At 39.6% G+C, this 5876-nt stretch overlaps 1 pseudogene; it reads right to left on the bottom strand.

The window, feature by feature from the left end:
• Positions 1–1553: 1553 nt before the first annotated feature.
• On the bottom strand, positions 1554–1722 carry LOC122809842 (annotated as a pseudogene).
• Between the last annotated feature and the right edge of the window lie 4154 nt (positions 1723–5876).

Below are 5876 nucleotides of genomic sequence, written 5' to 3'. Positions count from 1 at the left end.
TCCCAACAAAAGTTTGGAGTGTACACGTACCCATTGAGGTGTGTAATTAGGTAATTGCAGCACATGTGGTGGGTGTGAGAGAGAGAGGTCCATTAACAAGTAATATATCGCTGTAGTATTCACGGCTTTCTTAGTCACTGCAGTGATCTGTCCCTTACATGTATTATTACACTACCTACTGTCCTTACTTTGTACAATGGTATGTTTGTAGATTAGTATCTACGTGGACTGTGTCTTAAGTATAATCTGCACCTCTTACCTGTTATAGTTGCTGAGAAAAATCACTGTTAACACTACCTGACAATTTCGACACATACTCCCAGATTCCATGCTTGTAGACAAGTATATAAGTGAACTGTGTTGTACCTACAATCTACACCTCTTGCCTGTTATAGCTGTGGAGAAAATCTTTGTTAACACTACCTGACAAATTCTACGCATACTCCCAGATTCCATGTTGATTTTATACACATACAAAACAATCTGTTATTGCACACACTCTGGCCACAGCTTGACAGGATGCAGGTGTTAATGTGAAATATTTTGAGAATAGCTGTCATAAACTTTGGGTGAGATGCTACAATGACAGGTTTGTTTTCATATACATTTTCTGACTATGTACAGGTCTGACTATCAGTTATATGTCAGTAAATGCTGCCTTCATTTCTTGGATCATCACACTGATTTGTCAGGGGAACAGGTTACCGGGCAGCAGATCTGGGCCATTTATCTGGACGTGCTGGATAGATCAGAACAGTTGATGGGTATGACACTCCATACAGCTTACTACCTGAACATTCTGCCACAGGCTGTACAGTCGATGGTTATTATGATTATGCTTATAGCTTATTATCTAAACATTCTAGCAAATTCTGTACAGTTGTTGGGTCTAATTATGCATACAGCTTTCTATCTGAACATTCTCACAAACTCTATATAGTTGTAGGGTATGATTATGCATACAACTTACTACCACTCCTGGGATTCAAACCCCTGCTGTGTGCGGTAAAAATATTACAGTTGACATCACAGTACACTGTGCTATCAGGGAAATGGTGTGAAGCATTCCAGTGTTTTCTGTGTAAGTCTCCATCAGTTGTACAATACGACTGACCTACTGGGACTTCTAACAGTGTTATACCGAACTTCCTACACATTGTATCTGCATTCAACAGTGTGGGTAACACTGCTTAATATAACAGTACTATTTACAGAATGCAACACTACAACAACATATGAAAGCAAAATGTATGCAAGCACTCCAGGGGTTATACTTTTATTCACAAGATATTATATCTTTATTTCCACACAACCTTTATAACAGTCTTCCTGCCATATTGCCTAGTTTATTTTGTACAGCCCATACACAATACATTTTATAAAGGTACAACACTTTCCAGAGCTGTTATAGGTTTATACTAAGCTAACTGTCCTTGCGAGCCATTTTAAGCCTAGCCAGTTATCCCTTGTGAGACTCAAACCCTGCACCTTGTGTTTGTAAGGCAAACACCTTAACCATTAGGCCACCCTCCCAACCCCCAAAGGGTTGCCCTACACTGTTCTTGGAAGTACTGCAATACCAGGTTGGGAGCAAACCCCTATTCCATCTCCCTGTCCCAAAAATCAATTTAATATATAGTCCCCAGATAAGGGACATATCATACCTTAAAGTGTTAAGAACAGATACTGCACTTGATCTTAGCCAAAAGGCCGAGAATCAGTTATATTTATTTGCTATGACAGTACATGCTAGATTATATAACCTGCCTAGTGACGCATCTTTTGCAACCTAACAGCATGGGCTTGCTGGTTAACAGCCCACTCATTTGCAGCTGTCAGGGAAATACAGTGATATTTAGCCATTACCTATTAATTGCATACACAAACTAGGCAATCATTATCTATGTAGTAGAATGGGCACTTAGTGCCAGGGCATTGGCTATCCGCCTTGATTCTTGGATTAATTGCTCCAAGAGATCCACCCTCTGCTGCTTCAGGTCAGCATGGTGATGCCTGACCAGCTCACCAGTCTGAGGGATACCAGTGGCACTGGTGAGGTCACGGGCGAGACTGTCCCAGGCCTCTACTTTATACTGAGAGCCCTGGTACTGGCCCTGCAGTAGTCTCTGCTCATGGTGTTTTATCAGGAGCCATACCATGAATCTGGACTCCTGGGTGCCCCAGCTCTGCGCTCTAAATCGAGTGCCTTCCCCAACTCCAGCCATTCTACCTACAGTAGGGAGCTGCAACCAGTTATGGGAAGTATTTGTGCCTGTGGGGTTTAAATACATTCAATTTCCCATACTTTTCCATGATTGGACAGTTTTAAAAAGGCTAAGCTATGGGCACACCTGCTTACCTAATGCTGGCATTGGTTAAAGGGCAGATTAAGTTAGCCAGCCTACACATTGCTTACACAAAGTAAGCTGAGCTGTGCAATGCTTAGCATTGCTTAATATTTAATTAGCATTATATTTTCCTTTTGACATTGATTTATTATTTCTTACATATTATATCTGTGTCTGGTATCTGTGATTTATGTGTACGTAAACTGTGTGGGGGCCTGGGGACTTTTACACTTTATTACAATAATACCTCATGTCTGGCCTTACTGCAGTACTCCATTTCACATATTTATGTTATGTAGCAGGTAATACAACATCAACCTATACATATATTCCTTTCACATGTTCAGTTTGATTTTCCTTTGGTGAGGATTTGTATGTTGAAACCTCAGTTATATGTATTGCTATGATGGCTTAGTGGTTGACTACTGTGACTGTAGTGCATCTTGGGTTTCTGGGCAGAACATTGGCCGTTGGATACAGAGTGGTTAAGGCACTTTAAAGCAGTTGTAAGCAGTTGTGTGCATGTTTGAGCAGCGGTAAGCACTGCTAACTTCTGGTTACAGTTTCTTATACTTAGTTAGCTTCCACATTGCTTAATCTGTGTAGGCAGTGCTTACCCCCGCGGAAACATACTTAAACATGCTTACTAGTGCTTACATATGCATACTACTGCTTATTTGTGCTTAAATCTGCTTACTAGTGTTTTATTCATTTTGACACTGATACTTCACATGTGCATTTCCTGCAGTACTACAGTTCATAAATATGTGTTATTTAGTGGGTATTGCAACAAAAATATTAGTTATAACATGCTTTGCCATGTAAAATAGATTGTGCTGCAACAGACTCAAACCGGGAATGCCTGCTTGGTAGATGATTGCTTTGCCCACTACACTATTGCTGCTTCTTTGCATATATCTTCCTTGTTATCCTCTTCAGCCTTTTAAGCTGCTTTAACTGTAGTTAAGTGATGGGCACACCCGCACACCTATGGTTAACTGTACTCGGATTTTAAAAAATATAAATACACAGGTTTCTTCATTTAATTTGTATGTACTGTTGCTGTTGTACACATGGGGGACTGTTGGTGGGGATACAACTATAAGTGTTCTTGCTTATTTCTTACCACTTTATGCTGTTCTACATTGCAGGGGTGTGCTCTCAGACACACCCCCTGCACTCATACATGCTCTGTGTAAGCCTAGGAGCTTGGGCAGTGCGCCTTTTTAATATGCATTGCACACTGCTGTCCTGATACTAAACGGGTGCTTCCATGCAGGAATAAGCTAGACCTGCACGGAAGTTTAGTAAATCCGGGGGGGACACAAGAGCAACCCCAGATATAGTGCAGCTTCTGGAAGTCATAAAACAATTACAAACTTCTACTCCTCCTACAGACACTAACAAATCATGCTTCTTACAGACATTGTATTTTATTGGTGGATGTGACTTTTAAATATGATGCTTTTTGTCATTTGAATTGTCTGATGAAGTGGCAAAGGTTGCTGTGAAAGCTTGCACTATTAAATAGCTTATGTTTTATTCTGCTGTGGTTTGGTCCTTCACATTTTTTCATTGGTTTTTGTGTAATTTTTGTGACAGACCAATTATCCATACTATTCTTGTTGTTTTTTGCATTAGTAAGCATTTTGGATACAAAGTCTGAAACTTAAGCTAAGTGTTCCTGTTATCCTTTATTGACTCCAATCTATAACATTTTGCTGGCAGTTGGTGCAGATTGTAAGCTATATTCCTGTAGTACAAGGTTTGATTCTCTCAGCCCTGTAATGTGTGTACTTGTGTACTGGGTGACTCTGAGCATGTCCCTTAAGGTGAAAGTTCTCCTGGTATGTATTTTCTAGTGTATGAAGCAACTACCTTAGCAAGACCGTATTTTTAAAAATGCTGCTTTTGGGATATATTTTCTAAATGATTAGGTTAAGAACATAAACTCTCTGACACTCTGAATGACCTTTCTCACAAGCATGTACACCAAACTCTGTTTAAATGATCACACATACATATACACAGACGCACACACGCACACACATGCACACACGCACACGCACGCACGCACACACTCTCTGAATCTCTGACTGATTTCACACACACATTCATAAACACACACACACACACACACACACACACACACACACACACACACACACACACACACACACACAAACTCTTTTGACTCTCTGAATGATTTCTCACTCAGGCATGCACACAAAAACTGTGTGCTTGTCTCATCTCCAGAATATCCATCTTTAAATTTATCTCCAGGCATTGCATCTGCAGTATATCAACAGTACTGCACTGGTAATGCATCTCATTAACAGTATATCTCCAGATGCTGTATCAGCAATATATCCTGCTCTGAAGATACAAACACAAGAAACAGTCATTGGGACAAAGGCAAGAAACCACACTGCAAAAAGTTGTTCAGCAGATATCTATCCCCTTAAAAGTCTGCATTATCTTGCATCTATTAAATCAAGAAATCTACTTCAAAAAGACCATGTTTCACCAAACTCCAGGATATGTCTCACATTGACTGTGATTATCATTGTCTGAAAGAAAGTCAGTGAAAGAGAATAGATAATTGGAGAAGAGGAGATAAGGTTGCATACAGAGGAGAGCAATAATTTAGTTTTCTGCTGTTCTGAGGAGCAGTAATTAGGGTTTTTTTTTTCAATGTTTTATGACCAGGACAGTAAATTATTTTTTTCCCTTAAAAGTTGTATGACTGGACAAAGCTGCCCAGACAGCAATGGGCCCTAGACAGCTGCCTAGGGTGCCGTTTGCTTAATGCAGCTTGGCCCTGCACATACTTAATGTGAATATAAAAACACGCAGTACACAAAACTGTTATTCAAGACATTTTATAGTGTGTACTGTAGCTATATCTATCTATCCATATATAATAATACATTGAAAAGTCAGCACATCAACAGGCAACTGATCAACACAACTTTTCGATCAGCATCCTATTGAAAATAAAACAAAAAAAGAAAACAAACCATTGCTTTTGCAGGGGGGAAACCACCGATCACTGCCAGTTAATTACATATACCAACTCCAAGACTGAACCACAGTAGTGAAAGCTTACATTTCCTGATCTCACTGCACCTCAAACTTGAACAGTAAAAGTTGGCATGTTCAATCAATGATTTTTGGTCAGCTATAACAGCATTCTTTCCTGTATGTATATATATATATATATATATATATATATATATATATATATATATATATATATATATATATATATATACACATATATATGGGTCCATGTCAGATGGATGAAAGTTCAGGTAAACTAAAACCACATCACTGAGACAACTTCGCTGACAGGACGAATCCTCGACAACGGTAAGTCAATGTATTACGGAATGAAATACATTCCCATTTCTGTAATACACGTGAAATCCACATTAAAACATGTATAGCAGTGGGCAAGCCCCCCTGCACCCTGCAGCCCCCCACATCCCCTACTTAAATGTACCAACTCCGAGATCACACAACAGT

The sequence above is a fragment of the Protopterus annectens genome, chromosome 8.part0 (assembly GCF_019279795.1).
Source record: "Protopterus annectens isolate FY-2018-M chromosome 8.part0, PAN1.0, whole genome shotgun sequence".
NCBI classification, from domain to species: domain Eukaryota; kingdom Metazoa; phylum Chordata; order Ceratodontiformes; family Protopteridae; genus Protopterus; species Protopterus annectens.
Note: the sequence above shows the minus strand (reverse complement) of the source record. Positions and strands in the feature narration are given on the sequence as shown.